Genomic DNA, 23,873 nt, shown 5'->3' with positions numbered 1-23,873 from the left:
AGGTATATTTAGATAGATTAGAAAATGATTCAAACCAATTAGGTTACTCAACAAATGTTAGATTCTTTTAGTAAATATTAGTAGACTCTGTAAATAGTTAAGTGGCAATTTTATATATATCCCTTATTTCATAAACTGACTAATAGATGCTATCTTACAATCAAACCAAGTTCCATCAAACTTATAATCATTTGTTACCAAAATGGCTCCTAAGTGGTTATGCAACAGTTACACAACTTGGAGGAAATCCAATTTCTGCCTAGATACATTGATTTTACCATCTTGTATGAGAAGCTCCCTAAAGTGAATGCACTGATGTTCTGACAGCATATTAAGTCAGGCTTAGAGTAGAATCCTTCATCTGATTTCTCTAGGAGGTAGAGAAACAGGACCAATGGGACTGTAGACTTTGGTTATTCCACCAATGACATTAAACTCCTGGGCTTGTTGAACTTTTGTATTTGACTTATTCAAGGTGGTTAGGCTTCTACAATATATTTTAACCATGCATCTATCTTGACAATTGTCATTTTACCAATTTTGATTAATAAACACTGTGGGATATATTTTAATAAATATATGTCATATGTTAAGTAACCATTTTGAAAATGTTGATTCCTGGTTATATGGACTTCAAATGCTAATAACCACATCTAAAGTGGTTAGAGTTCATTTACACACTCACACACATACACACACACCTGTTTATGTAAAACTATTGTAAAGTAAATCGACACCTCAGCAATAGGATTATAAATAATTAATAAACAATCTAAGTATAGCCATGTATAGCTGTATAACCCACCAGCTGAGCTACTCTATGTTTGGAAAGGCAAAAATAACAATTATGTTTGGAGCATAGTTTACTATAACATAGTCCATTTCCAAAAACCTTTTGCTGTTATTTAAGCAACATCCTTTATACAGAGGACATAAGATGATATTTATGTATGCTTATGGCTAGTTTAGCAATTCATCCCAGTTTGCCTCAATAGATGGACCCTACAGTCTTCTTAAATCAGAGTTCTAATCATAGGATATCTGCTTGACAGCCTCTAGTGGCTCATTAGCCATCTCCTTTTATCTTTTACCACACCTTTTTAAGCTGTCAATTATCTGGGAGTAACCTGGAAGTAGATCTGCTATTTTTTTTATCAACCTCAGATTTAACAAAATTGGAAAATCCATCCTGCCTCTTAAATCATAGAAGATGAAGAAGGAACTACATGTGGCCTAGGCAGTGGTCTTTTGTGTTGCTATAGTTCCTTTCCACTGGACTGAGTGTATGTATCTGGCTTCCTTTCTCAGGATCTTCTTTGTCCAAGATCTTCTCTCCTGGCATGTTTTTTGGTATACCCAAGGACTACCTCGAAGGAAACCTTGACCAGGTATAGTACACCCATAGGCTTATTTCAGAGAGTTAAAAAAAAAATTCTACAAATCAGGTACTAACAGGAATGTAAGAGAATTCCAAATACGGGGGGGAAGAGTAGGTTGAGCAAGAAGTGGCATCTACATAGTACTTATACACTATAACCCAAAGATATTGATAATACCATTATATTTTCTGAGAAAATATTATTTATTTTTTCATATGTTTACATTCTGCATCCCTAACAAGGTAATAAACACTTAAAAAGCATGAATTTCTTCTATCCTCCCACTGTTAGTTTCTAGTATTATACCAAAACTACCAAAAGACTTGTACCTATTAAAACCTCAACATTTTAGATATTTTAAGAAGATATCCTATTCAATTTCTCCTGTAGATAAATTTTAGAGACTTTAGATGTTTCGTGGATTCAATTACAGAAAAGAAGAGAAAATGAAAATGGTTGGTAAATGTAAAAGTCATTACTTATTAATGGCATTAGAGAAGAGGACTATTTATTCCCTGTGGCCAGAAGCAAAAATAAAATAAATAAAATAGTTAAAACCCATTAGATGTATAGTATGGGGAAATTTATACCAATTATACTGTTGTACTAGTTAGAGCCTAGCAGTACTCAAGTAATCACATCTAAAACAAACACAGCATGTAAATTTATCTAGTTAGCACTGAATATATTAATAAATGTGATTTCATTAAAGCTAATTTTTGTAAAGGATACATTCTGATTCAATGAAATTTAGTTCATATTAACTTTCCATTCTCATCCATTTTTATTAGATGTCTTGATCATTGCAAACCTTTATTGAACACATGAGTCATCCTTTCTTCCAAGCTCCCATTTCTTCAGGCAAATAATAATTTTCAATATTCAAGTCCTCAACTTCCATGTGATTATTTGTATATTACAGATAATAAATTATTGAAATTCCTGACTTGGTAGCTATGTAACAAGGGCACTGTGGTCTCTGTAATGTAGATTAAATTGAACAGGCATTTCTTCTTTTTGCATTAATGTCTGGATTTCTAAATGTATGATGGATTTACTAGAAGGTTCACAATGTAAGGATCAATTATTAAACAAGTTACACTAATTATTGAGCATACTCAAATCACAGAGATATTTTATCAAATGGGCTTATTATAGAATCATAACCACCTTAAATTTTGACAGGATGAATCTTGAAGAAAATAATTTTCCATTTTACAGTATAAATGATTTTATAGTTTATAAAAGTCAGAGCTCTTTAAGTAGATGCAGATGCTCTAAGCTGGCACCATGAGGATGAATAGTTTCTTATTTATAGCTGTATAGTCAAGAAGGACTGAGGGCCTGTAAACTATCTTAAATTTTTTTCCCACAACCTCTGTGGTATACCACTGGATCACCTTCATTAAGTATCAGTTAAGTAATATAAGGATCAGTAAAGGATTTTCTGACCTGTCAGACCATTCTACTGTTTAAGTGTTACTATCCATTAATACTTTAAAACAGGATGCAGAGTCAGTTCTAGATTTGGAGGCTGGCCCAGCATCCACTGACTGAAACCTGAGATAAGCCACTCAACCTCCCTGAGCTTCTGAGTCTTCTTCTGCCCAACCTAACCTTTAAGATTGCTTTGGGACCAAATGAGTTAGTGACTGTGAGAGTTATATGACCTGTCAAACAAATGTATACCAGTTGTATTAGTGTTCTATTGCTGTGGTAACAAATTACTGCAAATGTAGTAGCTTAAACAATACAAATTTATTTTCTTACAGTTCTGAAGGTCAAAAGTCTGACACAAGTCAATCTGGGCTGTAAACAATGCAAAGATGGTGTTTCTTTCTGGAGACTTAGGGAGGAATTGGGTTTCTTGCCTTTTCCACATTCTAGAGGCTGCTAGCATTCCTTAGCTCACAGCCGTTTCTTCCATCTTCAAAGTCAGCAACATTGAGTTTTTCTCTGACCCCTCTTCAGTCATCACATCTCTTTCTCTGACACCTAGGAAAAGTATTCTGCTTTCAAAGCCTCGTATAATTAGTTTGGGCCCAGCAAGAAACTCCAGGATAATCTCCCCATTTCAAATTCCTTAACTTTGATAATATCTGCAAAGTCCCCTTTGGCACGTAGGTAAGGTATTCACAGCTCCTGGGATTACAAGCTGAATATCTTTCGGGGGCTCATTATTCAGCTTACCATACTTCATATTGTTCTTATTAAATCACGTCTGAAATGATTTCCCCAATAATTTCACTCTTCTTCACCAAGATTCTTTCTTATAAGTATTTATGTATATGGATTGATCCGTATAATCATCTATTTGTTCACAGGTTGTATATTAGTTGATTTTCACACTGCTATAAAGATACTACCTGAGACTTGGTAATTTATAAAGCAAATGAGATTTAATTGACTCACAGTTTTGCATGGCTTGGGAAGCCTCAGGAAACTTACAATCATGGCAGAAGGTGAAGGGGAAGTAAAGCATGTCTTACATGGTGGCAGGAGAGAGAGAGAGAGTGAAGGGGGAACTGCCGCACACTTTTAAACCATCAGATCTCATGAGAACTCACTGAGTATCACAAGAAAAGCATGGAGTAAACTGCCCCCATGATCCAATCACCTCCTACCAGGTCTTTCCCTCAATGTGTGGGAATTACAATTAGAGATGAGATTTGGGTGGGAACACAGAGTCAAACCATATCAGGTTGCTTTGTAATCGCATCATTAAACCTAAATCTGTGTCACACATTCATTTCTTCTCTCCCAATTAGTAATCAAGTTCTTCTAGTACACAAAGTATACGCTATAGATACTCAACAAGTGCCAATAATTAAACATACATTAATGAATGATATGGGAGGTTGTGAGAGACTGAGATCTGACAATTCACATACATGCGTTTTAGATAGGTCACAAGCACATGAGCAGCATTGCAAGTGGGTAAGTGGGTGGTCTTTCTCACCAGACTGCCCGGGTTCAAGTCAAAGATTTTTCTTCTAGTTAGTTGCATGGTCATGGTCTACTTATGCCTCCATTTTCTTAGCTATGAAATAGTGTTAATAATAGTCAACAACTTAGGGGTTTTATAAGGGTATAAGAATTACAAGTAAAACTCTCACAGTCTTGGTAAGAGTGACTAGTACATAGTAGGCACTCGATAAGTATTGCTGGACAGTGCGCCCATAAATCCAGTCATATGTATTCTTGAGTCTTCATCTTACATTTATCTTTTCCACAGTTTTTTAATAATAACAATTTATGAAAAAAAGACATGAGGATTTTCTCTTTGGATTAGAAAAATATTGATCTTTTTTTTTTCAATTCAAAATTATACAGAGATTTGCAATTTCTACTTGTGAATTATTTGACCCTGTTCCTATTCCTTTTTGCTACTACTATCTGACTTTGGGGCAATGCTTTACTATTATCAGCTGTGGGGGTCCTTCCCATAGACCCTGACCCAATGACGGATGAATAATGTACACTGACGTTGATACTATGCTTGTCAGTCCAGCTGAGAGTTGGGGCCACTTACAGACTCCCAGGAAAGTGCTGTAGAAAGTTGCAACTTTGGCCCTGACTTGCTGGCCTTCCCAGCATTTATTCAGCACACATTAAATGATAAGTCTCAAGTAAATACCACTACAAGGTAATTACCGCTGCTGACCGCCTCCCCCCCCCCCCCCCCCCCGCCCCACCCAAGTAGAGAGCAATCACGCACCCACAGATGGTTAAAAGTTAGTCTTAGGACCACATGAGTAAGCAATCTATTTAGAATGACTCCTCTACATTCCTATATTAATTACCCTTGCTATAGCTCAAAGAGGATTAGGCTGCCTTCAGCCATAACTCTATTCTGAGGCTTTTGCAAAAACCTTCTGGCCTTCCAAGAAGGTTTATTTTACAATTTTTCCCACCATCGTGACTGAACCCCTATAATCAGCCTGTAATCCAGAGTGGGCAGAAGGAAGGAAATAGGAAGAGAAACCCAAATCAGTCTATCTGGGTTTCTACTGAATCAATTTGTTTGAAGCTTAAAACTGTTGACCATCAGAAAGTTTTGCAATTATCTATGAATTTAATATTTCTGTATTTTCTTATCCTTAGACTATAAGAGAGAATTCAAATTTGAAATTCTTATCCTTTTTCCATTCAATGACATAAAACCTAGACATTCACAACATCATGTTCCTGAGAGATTCTGAAACTCTTAGTTGTATGAGTCTGAAAGAAACCACTCCGTGTCTATCCATACAACACAATAAAACCTCCAGACTCTGGAGACTTTAAGCAGAAGTCATCCTCTTGAAAGGAAGCTGTTATAATGCTTTTTCAAATCCATTTATGTGTAAGGGCTCTACAGACAAGCACACTGTAGTTCTTGAGAAGTCCATAATTATTTCAGTGATTGCAGTCCATTCCGAGCAGGCTGTATATTACCTTCCTTTTTGTGGGTGTGCTTTGGAAAGCTGAAGCTCTCTCTAGTAATGTATGCTCTTCTGTTCTATTAACACCTCCCAATGCAGAAACATCTCAGGCCCTGCCAGGTTCTTCATTATAAATTCTAGTTTTCAACAGTTTATAAATCATCTATAAATATTCACTTGCGGTAGGAAGAGACTTGACAGGATTTTCACAGTGATTATTTGAGGAACTATGGAACAAGAAATTATATGTTACCGTTGACATGTTAGAAGAGGGAAGAAAAGAAGGGGATCATGTGGATAGAGCAAAATGAACTATTTGGAAATTCAGAAGCTTTACACGATATTTTCACAATACAAATTAATTGCTCATGATCTTATCAGAATCAAAGCAAATTCAAAAATACTTTTGGTGAGATACCTACAAAAATAAATACTTGAGAAGGTACAAATTTCCTATGTGTGTTATTTAATCCAATCTCTTCCATGTGGGGAGGGCACACTTTGTTTATGTTGATGTTAGAAGACCATTTGTAAGTCAAAACAGGGGAATTCTTTTGTTGCAAACTGGCTGTCACCCAGTTTCGCCAACATATTTTGGCAAGACTTGTGATGGCATACACACAAAGAAGCCAAAACATGCACTGGAAGTAGCAAAAATAAGTAAGTAAAACACTGAACTTGCAAGAACAGAAAAATAACAAAGATCTCAAGAAACATTACTATGGTTCTTTCTCCACCAAACACTCATTTTATTTTTATGATGAATCCCGACACTGTTTTTAGGTTTTTGAAGAAAGAAATAAAGGTTAAAACAACTCTTTAAATGAATCTATTTTTGTAGGAAAAAAAACAGAAGAAGGAGGAAAAGAAAAGAAAAGTCCTAACAACAACAAGTGCAAACCAGTCAGTCCTCTGTGATTACTGATTTGGGTGGGAAGGAAGCCTTTGTGGGCAGCAAATGTGTTTTCCCTAATTAAATGAACAGAAGGAGGAACAGAAGAAACAGAAGAAAGGCCAGCTATGCTCAGAGAGTCTCAGACAAAGCCGTATACTTCAAAGGGCAAGATTTCTTTAAATGAGATAAAATGGCATTAAAACAAAATAAGACTTTTGAAAATAAAGATACAGTAGCACAACATCTTAGCACCTTGCAATTCTAAATTTCAGGGTACTGCAGACCACCTGTTTGTGTGTGTGTGTGTGTGTGTGTATCAGTTAAGTCACTGTGGTCATTTTCATGTTACAGAAAAGCAAACTAAAACAAAACATAGAGAATAGACATGCCAGAACAAAGGTCAGACATATTTAGGGACAGACGGAACTGAGAATCGCAAAATTCAAGATACTGGTTATTTCATTCTCCATTCATTTTGGCCATACAAACACATATTTTTTACCTTGTTACTTATCTGCAGGTAGGAAATATAATCCAGTTTTCACTTTTAAAATAATATCTGCAACAGAATCATTAATACGTAGGAGAGAAGAAATTGAAAGTCTATGACCTACATTAAGCATTAAGAATACAAATAAACAAAACTTGAAAAGCATAGCAATATATGAAAATATTTTTTAAAATTTACAATGGACATCTTTAAAGTAACATTTCCATCTGAAATCTACTCCTGCTTTAATTGGAAATACCAGGATTACCTTATCTCTAGGTATATTTAATAATTTCATTTTTTCACTCATTTATTCAACAGATATTTATTGAATATTTCTTAATAGCAAGTACTGTATTAAACACATATAGTATGAAGATAAATACAACTCAGTTTCTGCCTTCAAAGGGCTTATAGGCAAGTGAAGAAAAAAGATAAACACATCATTGCAATGCAGTATGATGAGGGCAATCAGTACCCATCATTGATGTTTGCAGTTACTGTTGCTGACAGACAACAAGGAATGCACTCTTTTATCTGCTTCTAAGAGAGCGGTTCACAAATTTTAATATTCCTAAAAATCACATCAAGAGTTTAGTAAAAGATAAAATGTTAAAATCCTGGACCCACACAAACACTATTAAATTTAAATCCAGTAGGTAGGTCTCTGTCAAGGTGATACTGCGTCAGGTGGGTCACTTTGAGAGATACTGATACATGAGCAGTATGAGCACACATGATCCCTGAGTGATGTGCGAAGAGAGCTAACTGCAGAAATTAAGGGCCAGTATTTAAGCAATGTGTAACACTAGGAACCAAATGGCCTCTTATATTGCTTTTATCCCCTAGACATCAAGAGCCAATGCAATTTTCAAGGAGAAAATTATCTTTGGAATCACAAATCGGAATTCTGAGCATACTTTTCCATAGAAATATTATATGCTTAGTGGTTAAATTCAATGACTGCTGGTTAAATTCTACAAGACTATTGGTTAGGCTTTTCAACTGTCTTATAGATTTCATGGATTTTGTTAGCCAAGCATGAAACCAGGCCAATTCTCTATAATTCAGCTTCTGTGAGGAAAGATTTTTCTCAGGTGTGAGAGTGCACCCTGTTGGAAATTAAGCATGATTTTTATCTCATTCTTGATAAGAGTGGCATTGCTCTGACATGGAAAATATTTCACTTTTATGCAGGGAACAAGTTTTTTTGTTTGTTTGTTTTTGTTTTTAATGTGTGGAGGGTATGGGCTCCTGAAGACAACCTATACATATAACTTCAGCATGTGAAATGACTGGTTCTCACGGAAAACAATCAACTTTGATTGTTCAGAAAATGGGCCAAAGTCAATATTTTGTTTTCTATGATTTAAAAGCGGAGGCTGTGGGATCCCAATGGATGACTATCTTTCCTGGGCAAACTATCACTGACTGATAGATTCTGGCCCACATTAGCATTCATGTGCATTGAATGCCTACCCACAAGTCCTTATCAGTTTATAAAGGACAATTTCATAAACACCCTTAAACCTCACAAATAATAGACCTCACTGAATGTGTAATAGGGACAAGTGGTAAAAAGGTGGTTGATTGGAAAGTGCTGCCTTACCAGTCATGTAGTGAAAATTTTAATACCTATGCTCTTGGAGTCAGATGTTGTACACAGAGCTTGAGGCAAAGAGATGTGGACATCACTATTACAAGAACACGAAAATAAATTTGAACTCCCACTTGTAGGGGCATTTGATCATTCAACAACTCAACTAACTACAGATTTTTTTAAAAGATTGTCTCAATCAGTTATTGAATTCTCTGTTCTAAGCACCTTTATTTTTTTTTTTAAAGAAATTCATGAGAAAAATTAGGAAACATGAACAAGTATATATTTGACAAGGACTTTACTAACTAAGGGAAACAACCTCAGATCTGAGGTCTTCACCCTTGAAGCATTTGGGTGCCCCTGGAATTCAGTCATAGAGTGGGGATGCCCTGTGTTCATTTTTCACTCATTTAACCACTCTGGTTAGGCCGCAAGATGGCATCTGCCAATTGAGGGGCTGCCAATGTCATGGCAGAGTAACTGTTACTCCATATGATTTTTAAAAATCTTGTCATTCAAGATTTTAATATATATTCATTGATGAGAAGTTTCCCATCAGTGAATATACATTAAAAGGTAAAATTAATAAAAGTTCTCATTACTTCAGATTAGTGATTACAGAGGGCAAATTTCAGTGGGATTTCTTGTTCCTCGTTTATATGAAGGAGAAAGGGTAACAGGGCTTCAAATGAATGGCATAAGGATGAAAGGTCTACTAAATGACATTGAGCTTAAATAGAAGCAATCACTAATATAAATCCATCAGTGATAGTTTATGTCAAGAGGTTGCTTCATAAACCTAGTAGGTTTCTGTTGCTCAGTGGTATCATTTACATTTCAGCCATCCAATAATTAAAAATTGTTCATTTCTTTGGATTCTCAAGAAAATCTATGATCAGAAACTTTTCCCCATAGGCATCTACTATACAAATGAGTGAAGGAAAAATATGTGAGTGGAATTTAAAATCACATCATAAATACAATAGTTGTATTTGGGTGATGCTGTGGGAGAGACTGTTCAATAATTTTGCCGTTTTGATATTCCTATGGAATATGTCACCATAGTTTTTAAATGGCAACCTCTCTAATGCATATTTATCCCAGGAGAAAACTTCCAATCTTCATTTTTTAGGCTAAATTCAGTGGAATGCAATTTACATTACATGGAAAAGACTTGGGAAAGGAAACTGTTAATTGAAAATAAGGATTTTTTTTTTCAACAACTCAGGCTGGAGTCCAGAGATGGTATCACCAACTAAAAATAGAAAATTAAACTCATCCTCAACTTTTCCTGCTTCCTTATCTTTTATTTTCAATTGCTTCCTGCTTATTTTACTTTTTAAGTCTTTCTTTCATCTGACCCTTCATCACCATTTCTACAGTCTTTATTATCTCTTCTTTACCTGCAATCATCCCATATTCTTTCCCCACCATTGTCTGGGCTCTATAGTTACTTTACTTAGTACTATACTATCAAGATATAATTCACATGCCATACAATTCAGCCCTTAAGCATGTATAAATCATGGTTTCTAATATACTCACAGAGTTATGCAACAATCACCACAGTCCATTGAAGAACATTTCATGATTCCAAAAAGAAATCTTCTACCCTTTAGCAGTTACCCTCCATTTCTCCCCAATTTCCTCCACGAGCCCTAAGAAATCACTAATCTACTTTCTATGTATTTGCCTATTCTGGACATTTCAGCTATATGGGATCATCCAATATGTGATCTTTTGTTATTGGATTTTTCCACTTAGCATAAACTTTTCTAAGTTCATCCAGGTTGTAGTATGCATTTCATTCCTTTTTATTACTGAATAATATTTATTTGCGTTATGTAACATATTTTACTCAACCGTTTATCAGGTGATGAACGCTTGGATTATCCAAGCCTTTGGCTACTATGAATAATGCTGCTATGAATATCTCATGTGTGCCGTTTTTGTGTGGACATGTTTTTACTTCTCTTATGAGTGGAATATCTGGGTCATATGGTAAGTCTATGTTCAATTGCTTGAGAAACTGCCAGACTATTTGACTGCTCCATTTAATTTTCCATCAGCAATCTATGAAGAGTTCTCCATATTCTAGACCTCAGTTATTATTTGTCTTTTTTATTATTGCCATACAAGTGGATGTGAAGTAGCATCGCATGGTTTTGATTTGCATTTCCCTGATGTTTAATGACGTTGTGTATCTTTTTATATGCTTATCGGACATTTGCATATCTTCTTTAGGGAAATATCTACATCATTTGCCTATTTTTAATTAGGTTGTCTTTTTATTATGGAGTTATGTGTTATTTGTATACTCTAGATACAAGTCCTTTATTAGATATACAATTTGTAAACATTTTCTCTTATTCTGAGGATTGTTTTTCATTTTCATGATGATTTCTTTGACTCTTCACAAAAGGTTAAGATAAAATAATAAAATATCTAAATGTTTAAACCATAAAATTATGACAGCAAAGCTGAAACAGTAGTGGCAATATGGAGTTTGAAGACATAGCCTGAAAAACTCAGGTTAAAGAGTGAAGAACCTTTTCTGTATTTGGTAATTATACAAACAATAAAATATGTGTGCTTCATGTGTCTTCAAAATAAATAAGTGAAGTTTAGCAAAGGTGAAATGGAATAAGTTTCAGTAGGAGTTATATATTTCATATTTAGGTACCTATACTCCAATTATTTACAAAGTACATCATGAGAATACTCCAGTAACAGCACTGGTACAATTAAATCCAAAATACAAAGTAAAAGACCAAATGTCACAAATAAAAGGAGACAGAAGCAGAAGAGCTGTGTTACAATTTTCTAACTCAGGAAATCTGTACCTCACCTCTCAGCTTCTGGATCAAAATGAGGACCACCAGCTTAACTCCCATACTCTGAAAATAGAATAAACTATCAGCTTAGTAGGAGAAACTATGTCCTTTCATCTCCGAGCTTTCAGAGTAGCTCCCATTCTGGAGATTTTTTCTTTGTTCTCTATCAAGTTACAGTTTCTTAGTACATGTGAGAAAGTTTCCTTAGGTCTCCACCAATAGAGATTCAAATAACTCATAAGTTTAAGATTTGCAATATGGCGTTCCTCAACCTAAGAGGCGTTTTTGAAGCCCAAAAAAATTTTGCCAAATTTCCTAGCATTCTTTGATGAAAAATGTAGCTGGCTGATACAGCAGGATGTTCCAGAGAGAATGATTTTTTCACAAAACACTAATGAGAAAAGCAAGTGAAAAGTCTTACTGTACACATTTTACAGATTGGAAAACTAATGCCCAGTCAATCAAGGTATCAACAAGCACATTGAAAAAGCCTCAGAAACTCCTGCTCATGTCCAAAACCTGTCTTCTTTGTATTAAGCAGTTTATAACATGCTTAGCAATGTGGAGAGTTATTTTTCAGAAGATGGAAGTGTTTCCCTGTCTCCCCACAAGATAGAATGAAAGTTAATGGGTTTAACAATGTCCAGCAAAAAAAAAAAAAAAATTGGTTTAAATTGAATAGGAAGGACCATTTTTCAGAGTGGGGGGGGGCGGTATCCAAGGATTGTATTTCCGTGCTTGGGAATCATTTGAAATAAGAGCTCTTCTTATCTGTGTGCAGTAATGGAAATGGCATTGTAACTGCAGCAGAAGGGAGCTGGATTTTAATGAACTCTCACAGTCCTTCTTATCTTCAGACCCTGTAACTTAAATGCCGTATCTTTATGGTTAAAATGATAGCGAACAACATTTACTTTCCATCCTTTCAAGAGCTATCTGAGTGTGCATCTTGACAAACTTCTGACAACATCAAGAGTTCCATTTGGTCTACAATGAAGAAGGAAAAAGCTACTTATGTACCCTTCCTAGAGTAAATTGTCTGGTTGGTTGATTTACTCGTGAATGCCTTTGTTTGTGTTACTTATTTTTTAAATGTTTCCTCTGAACATATCTGGAGCTAGAAATTGTTAGCACACAAGTTTAGATTAAATGCAAATTTAAATGATGACTTTTTTTCCCCTTTACATTAGCTCAGTTTCCCCAAGAGCAGTGATGAGGTTCTTAATCAATTATAACCAATAATTCAAAAGTTCTCATTGAAAACTCACTCATGCTTCATGAGGCAATCATGGATATTAAATGTATTACATTTCTATATTTTTTGTCTACAGTTAATGTTGTAATTGGCAATTATGCATGCCTTTGATAATTGGTATTTATAAAATTAGAAAATGTATTGCATAGTAAATCCTTGTGTGCCTGAACCTAGGGAATCTGGACTTGGAGTTTGTACTCATACCCGCCATGCTCCACTGCCTCTGAAGTATAAATGTGACTATATGTAATATGTGGTAGTAAGTGTTATGATGAAGAGATGCATGGGGTTTTGTGAGAACTGACTGAGGCATGTGGGCAAGGCTTCATGAAGGCTGTGTCTCCTACTGGGAATAGAAATGGTCAGGTAGGGTCTTGTAGTGGGGGTAGTGGTAGGCATTTGCTTATTCTAGGCCAAAGGAACTTAACAAACAAAAACACAGAAGAGAAATAAAGTCAAGTTTTACAGGAAACTACAAATATTTTTGTAAGGTTTTGCACTGACAATGCAATGGATGAGGTGTGAGAAAGGTGGCCTCTGTTGGACATCAAGTAGAGTACAGGGTTTTGAAAAAGGTAGATATTTTGAATTTAGGACCTCAGTCATACCAGACACATTTCAAATGTGCAATAACCACATGTGGCTACTGGCTATTGCATTAGTGCAGATAACAGGACATTTCCATCACTGCAGAATTCCATTGGCCAATGCTGCTCTAGACAGTACCTAAATGTATCTCTTATTCACAGCTAAATCTCTAGTATTAAGAACTGAGTCTGGCACATGTGAGTGATCACCAAATATTTATTGAATGAATAAAGGAAAAAACGTCAGATTGTTATATGAGCATCTCTATCAGCAGTCTTTACATAGAAACTCAGTAACACTTCTTTGTAATGGAACTTTGATGGAGGTCTCCAGAACTTCTCCAAATAGGCAATGATATAATGTGGGTGCATATCTCTTCAAACTTGTACCAGGGTTTCTGAAGTGGAATATGCATAGTCTTGGATGCTGATGCATAGACTCATCTCATCATAGCAGTTTTCCATGTCACCCCTACTGTTGATTCTTTATACAGATGCTAAGAGTTAAAACTGTCTGACACAGTAGGAAAACTTTCATCTCATTACTGCCCTGTTCCAGGCCCTGCAAGACCTTTGAGAGCCAGTCATATCAGTTGAAACTCTGAGCCTAATCAGAGACAACCTAACCTCTTCAATCTTTTGTCACTATTCCTCCACAGGTATGACATTCCAGTTAGGCATGTCAATGTGAAAGCCACATCAATAATCAGCTCCCAAAATACTTGCCTCAGGAAACCTGGGCAGACTCCTCAGAAATTGTCACAAGCTTGAAGAGACATGAAAAAAGACACTGCTTCAAGAAACATATCGAGCACATCCAAAGCTATCTCTTGCTCTGGCTTTTGACTCATGCTTTGTATGACATACTATTTATTTGGAGTTCGACTTATGCAGATCTTTTTAAACATACCTGTGACGCTAATCCCAACATCTGACACCTAGAATGGTCCAAAATCTATAGCCTGAGTGACAGCCCAGCTCTAGGAAAGGACTGTCTCCACATCCACATCACATATTTCACTAATACTTCACCCCAACACAGTGTAAACATGCAGATAATCTGCTTTAGTGCTTTGTAGACACTGAGCTTCTTTATACTCCTTAGGCTATAGGAAAAGTGCATTTATCACCTCTTTAGTTTACTCATAGTTGTTGAGTGCCTACTATGTGTCATGCATACATGTGTCAAGATAGGAAGATGGTCATGATGGATATGATACCTGCTATCCTGTAGCAAATATGAAACAATATAAAAAATGCTCTGATAGACTTACAGGGTGCTGTTGGAGCCAAGTACAACTCTACCTCGTATAAGGGAAGACCTTCATCCCTGAAGACATGATGTTTAGATTATGGACTAATGGGCTTACAAGACTTTATTGAAAAAGGAGAGGATGGTGGAAGATAGAGTGTTCCTGAGAAAATAAGCAGGAGTCAAGAGGTGAGAGGAATTCAGTGGAGGAATAAGAGTGTGGAGCAGAGTGAGGAAGTAGACAAACCCAAATTGTGAAGAGCTTTGTCAAAATGTAAGGGTTTAGGCTATTCTCAGGCAACTGGAAGCCAATATATTTCAAACAGTATAGTGGCATCATGATATTTGTGTTTGAAAAAGGTCAGCCTGCTTGCAGTAGGAGGCTTTGTAGTAATCCAAATAGTCCCCAAGAGCTTCATCAGCTTTGATATTGGTCGCTGTCCCTCTGATGGTTCTGAACATATATGCATTATTCCAGAGGCAGCTGTTAATCGGCACCCTTCACCCTGCTAAAGCAGATTTGTATGGATGGCGATTTCACTAGATGAGTGTCCCTGTCTCTAGAGAAGTTTTCATAGGATGCTTAAGCATTCATGGCAATCACTTCTTTACAGTCTCCATAAACCCTAGATGGACTTTATAATCCAGTCCCACATGCCTCTCCTGCCACTCAATTAAACTTCCAATTATGGTTCATTCATATTCCAACACCAAAATCAAGCACTTTTTACTCTGCCATTACACTGACTCACATGTAAAAAATTGTTATTTGAGCACAGTTACAGCACCATTACAGGTGCCACCTGCACACTTAGAGTCTTAAAACCTTACCAGGGGATGCTTTTCCTGCTATGCACACTGGCCAATGAGTGCTTGTATTGCATGCTGTCTATTAGCTAAGATTTCCCTCAGAAGGCTGCACTATCACTGAAGGGTCTTTGATGAAGATGACTCTTAAAACATTTTTAATTTTAAAATGTATATTTACCTCTGCAAAATATTTAATTTAAAACAGCACGTGTCATCTCGACCTGAATTGTCCTGTAGCCATCATGTATAACTGTGGGGTCTCCTGTGCACCAGGGAGTTTAGAACATTGTTATTTATCCCCAAGGTGGGATTCATGGATGTGCAACCAGTGCAGTCCATAGTCCCCTGTACTGAAAGAGCCCTGGACTCAGGGTTTAATCCTCTACAGCAGCCTTCTTGAAATGCTTAATAATTTTATTTCTGAACTTATATGTTGTAAGTGAAGTCTGTGGAACAATGGAGCATGAGAGCCTTGGAGCCTCAGGTCACATGGGTCCCTCCTCTGTTCAACTTCCTCCCTCCCTGGGATAGGTTCTTGTCTTACACTCCCCCACTTGTGGTGCTGGGAGTACCAGACTGCAAGTGCTGTGGGCGCATTCAGTGGATGACTCTTGAGCCTTTGCTTGCCCCAGGTACGGGGCACATCTTGGCAACCAGGTCGCAATCCCTTGGCAGTTGCCAGTCTATCTTCAGTTGGAACAGCAGGCCCATGGAAGGGGAGTTCTGCAGGAGAAGTGAATCTCCCTGTGAAAGCACAACATAGCAAATAAAAATGCTGCAACCAGTATAGAGAGAGATCAAGGAGAAAGGAAAATCTTTTTTACTTTTAGTACCTTCAATAGCACTTTTTTCTTGATTTTTGAACAAAAGATTCTATATTTTTATTTTACGTTGGGCCCCCAAAATTATGTAATCAGCCCTGTTTAACCCTCATCACAATCCTTTGAGGCCGGTATTTGGGGACTCATTTTACCAAGAGTCTAAGGCTCCAAAGCGAAAAGATGAGTCCAGAGTCCCAGAACTTGTAAATGGTGGGGTTAAGATTCAAACCCAGAGTAAGCAGGCTCACAGCAGGCTCTAATGCCTCCAGCCTTTCTTACTGTAATCCGCACTTCTGGTCTGTCAGGATATAGCCAGAGTTTCCTGGAATTCATAGGTGTACAAATCAGAGGTGCCGTCTTTGAGAGTTTTGTGTCCTTGATGTCAGCTGATGTGGAGTTGTTTCTATGAAAAGAGTTCAAATAAGAACAAAGAGGTCCTAAATCATCCATTTTATTCTCATTTTTGACACGTATTCTAATCTTCTGGTGCTTCCCCACAAAAATGCAGTTTTATGTGAGAGATTTCAAGAGGGATCTTGCTCTTGAAATCTTTCATACAAAAGCTTCCTCTGGTCAGTAACTAAAGCATACCTTGCAGACTTCTTTCATTAAGGGTGGTTCTAAGATAAACCACATTTGATTTGTGTGTGTGTGTGTGTGCTAAAAATGGTGATGAAACTTACAACCATTATTTATTTACTTACTTTTTGTCCCATTTTTCCCAAAGATTTACGTAATGAAGCCAGAAACACACAGACCTGAGTTCCCACAGTGTTTAAATGAATTTCAAATTCCTTTCTAAGTATTGAGCTTTTATGTCTCTACTTTTAAGGTGTACAAATCTGCACTTAAACACCACCACCATCAAAATCAAGAGAAATATAGATCCCTAAACTGAATAGTCCTTTAGAAAGACATCACAGTTATGGGAAATAAACAAGCAATCATCTTCCAGATGTATATGTAAATAATTCTTAACACAATAAAAATTATCAAATAATACCTAGAAATCTAATATTCATCTATATTTATGGGGTTGTCTCTTACACATTAAATAGCAAAGCAAATCTTGATTAACTGAATGGACCAAAATATTATATAATCTTCAAGAATGAAAGTTATCTTGGGAGACATGAACATGGTCTTATCCTGGGTGAATTCAAAAATTATTTCCGGTTCCTCCTTCTGTCGTAGGATTTCAGATTGAAACTGTGGACAGGTAAGGATAGCCAAGATGCATTTTTAAAAAAGAATTTATTAAAGATCTGAGACAGGGATTAGTGATACTGGTACCCCACTAAGTCAGCATAAAGTGTCAACAGCATAAAATAAACTGAAATTAAATTATATGAAACTTTGGCCTGAGGCAAAATGAGAAGTGAACAGAATTTTCTTCTTTGTATCTTGCCAATTCTGCTTTCTCCCTTTTTCTGAATTCAGCGATATTCTTCCTTTGCTTAAGGCCATCAGTGTCCTCATAAACTCCTGCAATCCCAAGGCTGGAAAGTCCTCTGAGCCTGTGTTTCTTCTCCCTCTCCTGGAGGCTGCAGGGGGAAATAATGCCCTAGGCTTGGATCTAGTGGGAATGAAAATTCATCTACGCAACGCACATTGACTGAGGTCCTACAATGTCCCTGGGTGTTTTGGATACAATAGAGTACATCTGAGTCATCTTTGCTCTCAATAAATTTACAACTCTAGCAGAGAGGGATTGCCAAGTAAGTAAGCAACTAAAATATATTGTGAAAACTAAAATGGCACCACATTTTTGTGTTGTACATTGCAGGGCATCTGATCCAGTCCCTAGGGTCAGGTGAGGCTCTGCATAGGGGCCAACATCTAAACTAGACCCAAAGAACTAGTGGGAGCGAATCAGGAGAAAGGAGAACCGCATTCTAGATAGAGAGTGTGGTTTGTGGAAACACCCAAAGGTGACAGGAAAGGTGGAGCCTTTGTGGTCTGCACCCAGTTCAGTGGGGCTGGGGCAGGAGGAATGGGGCAAGTGATCAGGGGTTAGATATGGCACTGAAGAGGTCCCCAGCAGCTAGATCCTAAAGGGCCTTGTATGTCATGCCAGGCAGCTAGATACTAAAATGTTTTAAATAAGAATGTAATAAAATTAAATCTTTAGGGAATCTTTAGGGTACAAAGTACATAATAAAATGGATTTGGGAGAAACTAGAAATCCACTAGCCTAATTGAGAGGTCATAGTGAAGGTAATGGTAGATAAATGAACATGCTTGGGAAATAGGAGGCAGAATCAACAAAGCAGAGTGATAGATTGGGTGCAGTGATTATTGTGAGGCAAACTAAGGAATAATAGAAAACCAGGGAAGATGCCCAGGTTGCTGTCTTGGGCCACTTGATGGGCCATTGTGCCACTGCCTGCAGTGGGGAACTCCAATGAAGAAGTTGTTTTATGAACATTTCTGCAGGTGAATACTGAGAACCAGAGAAACTTGCTCAGTGCTTTGAGTAAATCATGTGACACCAAAGCACATTGGGATAGTCAAGGCATTTCTCCTTTTGGAAGATATGGGATCTCTTCACTACATGACCTTTTACAATTCTGTTCTGCTTGCTGTCAAAAACTGTTCTCAGAATGGTATCTAACAAGCACATTCATCCTAGCAAAAGTAGAGCCTTATGAAGACTCTGCATACTGACAGAACAGCAAATATAGTTTAATCCTTATGTGTAATTAAGGGGACTCATTTCGTAGCTGGCCTTCCTTCCTTGACATATGGTACATCCAAGGAAGAACAGTGATCTGCATTGGCTGTGTCCCCACCCAGATCTCATCTTGAAATCCCCATGAGTCCTGGGAGGGACCCGGTGGGAGGTAATTGAATCATGGGGGCTGTTACCCTCAGGCTGTTCTTGTGATAGTGAGTGAGTTCTCACCAGATCTGTTGGTTTTATAAGTGTCTGGCATTTTCCCTGCTGGCACTCATTTTCTCTCCTGCTGCCCTGTGAAGAGCTGCCTTCCACCATGATTGTAAGTTTCTGAGGCCTCCCCAGCCATGCAGAACTGTGAGTCAATTAAACCTCATTTCTTTATAAATTACCCAGTCTTGGATATTTCTTCATAGTAGCATGAGAATGGACTAATACAAACAGGTCTAACACACATACCACCATACAGATTTCTTTTCTAATCGGCCAACTCAAAGAGATTCCTTCTTCTGGCCTCAGCCTGCTTTGGGCATCTTTTAAAATATAAATAAGGTGGAAATATCTAGACATCAAGAGATCTGGAGTTCAATGAGTTATTCTGACACTTTAAAAGTTCCATTTCGAAACACTTTCAAGGGTTAACACATCGGTGTCAGGTGTATGTGGGTAATAATTACTTTCTTTTATGTTAAAGATGATCTGGATGTCCACCTTTCCTAGGGCAGGACCCAAAACATTTTCCCTAGAACTGATGGAGGTGTTTTTGACTCCTTTTATCACCTCTTTCAGAACTGAAATGGCTGTTGGTGGTAACATCCAGTTATAACTCCATCACTTCTCCACTTGTAGTATAATTTTATGCTTGCTTGATCATTTGATTAATTTTAAATAACCGTAAGCTTCATTTGGGCAGGGAAGGTGTTGATTTGGTTCTCCCAGAGCTGCCTCATAGCAGATGCTCAGTAAATACTGCATGAAGTAAATAGTGTATGAAGGGAAGGGTATCGATTCTCTCTCTCTCTCTCTCTCTGCTACAGTGTGGTGGCCTGAAAGGTTCTAACAGATTCCCCACATATAGACACTTTTTACATCTGCAGTGAAAAGAACATCTCTCAAATTGACCGACCCTGGACCATACTTCATACCTGCTTCCTTCCCTGAGACAACTTGAAGTTATCTGTTTCATAAGCTCCACAGTTAGGTTTCCTTTTCACTTAACATTTTGCATTCTTAACCCTTACCTTTTATATTTACAATATTTAATCCAAGCAAATGATCTTAAGTGTAAGAATTTTAGAACCATGAAAATGTTTTCAATATGGGAACATTCTGAAAGCTTATTAAATAATCCTATAAGTAACCACACCCTCTACCTAAATACAGAACTCCTCCTCCAAAAACCTCTAGAAAGTTTCTGTGAACCCATTGTGACAGATTTAGATATGTGACATGCTTTTAGTTTCTTGGAGGAACCAACACATTTTAAAAATTTATAATATGTCAATCTTTTGTGTAGTTTATTAAATTATAACATTCTATGAGAAAGATAATATCAACTAAATTTTTATTTTTATTTTTTATTTTTATTTATTTTTTGTATCTTGTATTTATTTTTATTTTTTTATTATACATTAAGTTCTAGGGTACATGTGCATAACGTGCAGGTTTGTTACATATGTATACTTGTGCCATGTTGGTGTGCTGCACCCATCAACTCGTCAGCACCCATCAGTTCATCATTTATATCAGGTATAACTCCCAATGCAATCCCTCCCCCCTCCCCCCTTCCCATGATAGGCCCCGGTGTGTGATGTTCCCCTTCCTGAGTCCAAGTGATCTCATTGTTCAGTTCCCACCTATGAGTGAGAACATGCGGTGTTTGGTTTTCTGTTCTTGTGATAGTTTGCTAAGAATGATGGTTTCCAGCTGCATCCATGTCCCTACAAAGGACGCAAACTCATCCTTTTTGATGGCTGCATAGTATTCCATGGTGTATATGTGCCACATTTTCTTAATCCAGTCTGTCACTGATGGACATTTGGGTTGATTCCAAGTCTTTGCTATTGTGGATAGTGCCGCAATAAACATACGTGTGCATGTGTCTTTATAGCAGCATGATTTATAATCCTTTGGGTATATACCCAGTAGTGGGATGGCTGGGTCATATGGTACATTTAGTTCTAGATCCTTGAGGAATCGCCATACTGTTTTCCATAATGGTTGAACTAGTTTACAATCCCACCAACAGTGTAAAAGTGTTCCTATTTCTCCACATCCTCTCCAACACCTGTTGTTTCCTGACTTTTGAATGATTGCTATTCTAACTGGTGTGAGATGGTATCTCATTGTGGTTTTGATTTGCATTTCTCTGATGGCCAGTGATGATGAGCATTTTTTCATGTGTCTGTTGGCTGTATGAATGTATTCTTTTGAGAAATGCCTGTTCATATCCTTTGCCCACTTTTTGATGGGGTTGTTTGTTTTTCTCTTGTATATTTGTTTGAGTTCTTTGTAGATTCTGGATATTAGCCCTTTGTCAGATGAGTAGATTGCAAAAATTTTCTCCCATTCTGTAGGTTGTCTGTTCACTCTGATGGTAGTTTCTTTTGCTGTGCAGAAGCTCTTTAGTTTAATTAGATCCCATTTGCCAATTTTGGCTTTTGTTGCCGTTGCTTTTGGTGTTTTAGACATGAAGTCCTTGCCCATGCCTATGTCCTGAATGGTACTACCTAGGTTTTCTTCTAGGGTTTTTATGGTATTAGGTCTAACATTTAAGTCTCTAATCCATCTTGAATTAATCTTCGTATAAGGAGTAAGGAAAGGATCCAGTTTCAGCTTTCTACTTATGGCTAGCCAATTTTCCCAGCACCATTTATTAAATAGGGAATCCTTTCCCCATTTCTTGTTTTTGTCAGGTTTGTCAAAGATCAGATGGCTGTAGATGTGTGGTATTATTTCTGAGGACTCTGTTCTGTTCCATTGGTCTATATCTCTGTTGTGGTACCAGTACCATGCTGTTTTGGTTACTGTAGCCTTGTGGTATAGTTTGAAGTCAGGTAGCGTGATGCCTCCAGCTTTGTTCTTTTGACTTAGGATTGTCTTGGCAATGCAGGCTCTTTTTTGCTTCCATATGAACTTTAAAGCCGTTTTTTCCAATTCTGTGAAGAAAGTCATTGGTAGCTTGATGGGGATGGCATTGAATCTATAAATCACCTTGGGCAGTATGGCCATTTTCACGATATTGATTCTTCCTATCCATGAGCATGGTATGTTCTTCCATTTGTTTGTGTCCTCTTTTATATCACTGAGCAGTGGTTTGTAGTTCTCCTTGAAGAGGTCCTTTACATCCCCTGTAAGTTGGATTCCTAGGTATTTTATTCTCTTTGAAGCAATTGTGAATGGAAGTTCATTCATGATTTGACTGTTTGTCTGTTACTGGTGTATAAGAATGCTTGTGATTTTTGCACATTAATTTTGTATCCTGAGACTTTGCTGAAGTTGCTTATCAGCTTAAGGAGATTTTGGGCTGAGACAATGGGGTTTTCTAAATATACAATCATGTCATCTGCAAACAGGGACAATTTGACTTCTTCTTTTCCTAACTGAATACCCTTTATTTCTTTCTCTTGCCTGATAGCCCTAGCCAGAACTTCCAACACTATGTTGAATAGGAGTGGTGAGAGAGGGCATCCCTGTCTTGTGCCAGTTTTCAAAGGGAATTTTTCCAGTTTTTGCCCATTCAGTATGATATTAGCTGTGGGTTTGTCATAAATAGCTCTTATTATTTTGAGATACGTTCCATCAATACCGAATTTACTGAGTGTTTTTAGCATGAAGGGCTGTTGAATTTTGTCAAAAGCCTTTTCTGCATCTATTGAGATAATCGTGTGGTTTTTGTCTTTGGTTCTGTTTATATGCTGGATTACGTTTATTGATTTGTGAATGTTGAACCAGCCTTCCATCCCAGGGATGAAGCCCACTTGATCATGGTGGATAAGCTTTTTGATGTGCTGCTGAATCCGATTTGCCAGTATTTTATTGAGGATTTTTGCATCAATGTTCATCAGGGATATTGGTCTAAAATTCTCTTTTTTTTGTTGTGTCTCTGCCAGGCTTTGGTATCAGGATGATGTTGGCCTCATAAAATGAGTTAGGGAGGATTCCCTCTTTTTCTATTGATTGGAATAGTTTCAGAAGGAATGGTACCAGCTCCTCCTTGTACCTCTGGTAGAATTCAGCTGTGAATCCATCTGGTCCTGGACTTTTTTTGGTTGGTAGGCTATTAATTATTGTCTCAATTTCAGAGCCTGCTATTGGTCTATTCAGGGATTCAACTTCTTCCTGGTTTAGTCTTGGGAGAGTGTAAGTGTCCAGGAAAGTATCCATTTCTTCTAGATTTTCTAATTGATTTGCGTAGAGGTGTTTATAGTATTCTCTGATGGTTGTTTGTATTTCTGTGGGGTCGGTGGTGATATCCCCTTTATCATTTTTTATTGTGTCTATTTGATTCCTCTCTCTTTTCTTCTTTATTAGTCTAGCTCGTGGTCTGTCAATTTTGTTGATCTTTTCAAAAAACCAACTCCTGGATTCATTGATTTTTTGGAGGGTTTTTTGTGTCTCTATCTCCTGCAGTTCTGCTCTGATCTTAGTTATTTCTTGCCTTCTGCTAGCTTTTGAATGTGTTTGCTCTTGCCTCTCTAGTTCTTTTAATTGTGATGTTAGAGTGTCAATTTTAGATCTTTCCTGCTTTCTCTTGTGGGCATTTAGTGCTATAAATTTCCCTCTACACACTGCTTTAAATGTGTCCCAGAGATTCTGGTATGTTATATCTTTGTTCTCATTGGTTTCA

General features: G+C 37.2%; 1 long non-coding RNA gene across 1 annotated transcript in view; it reads right to left on the bottom strand.

Moving 5' to 3' along the window:
- Positions 1–3,167: 3,167 nt before the first annotated feature.
- LOC117079379 overlaps positions 3,168–23,873 on the bottom strand; it is a 91,376-nt gene continuing 70,670 nt past the window's right edge. Inside the window, exon 4 of the long non-coding RNA XR_004435406.1 lies at positions 3,168–3,374. This is a non-coding gene — a long non-coding RNA (uncharacterized LOC117079379). The remainder of the gene's footprint in view (positions 3,375–23,873) is intronic.

Source organism: Trachypithecus francoisi, unplaced genomic scaffold, assembly GCF_009764315.1.
Source record: "Trachypithecus francoisi isolate TF-2019V2 unplaced genomic scaffold, Tfra_2.0 Lachesis_group7, whole genome shotgun sequence".
Lineage (NCBI taxonomy): Eukaryota > Metazoa > Chordata > Mammalia > Primates > Cercopithecidae > Trachypithecus > Trachypithecus francoisi.
Note: the sequence above shows the minus strand (reverse complement) of the source record. Positions and strands in the feature narration are given on the sequence as shown.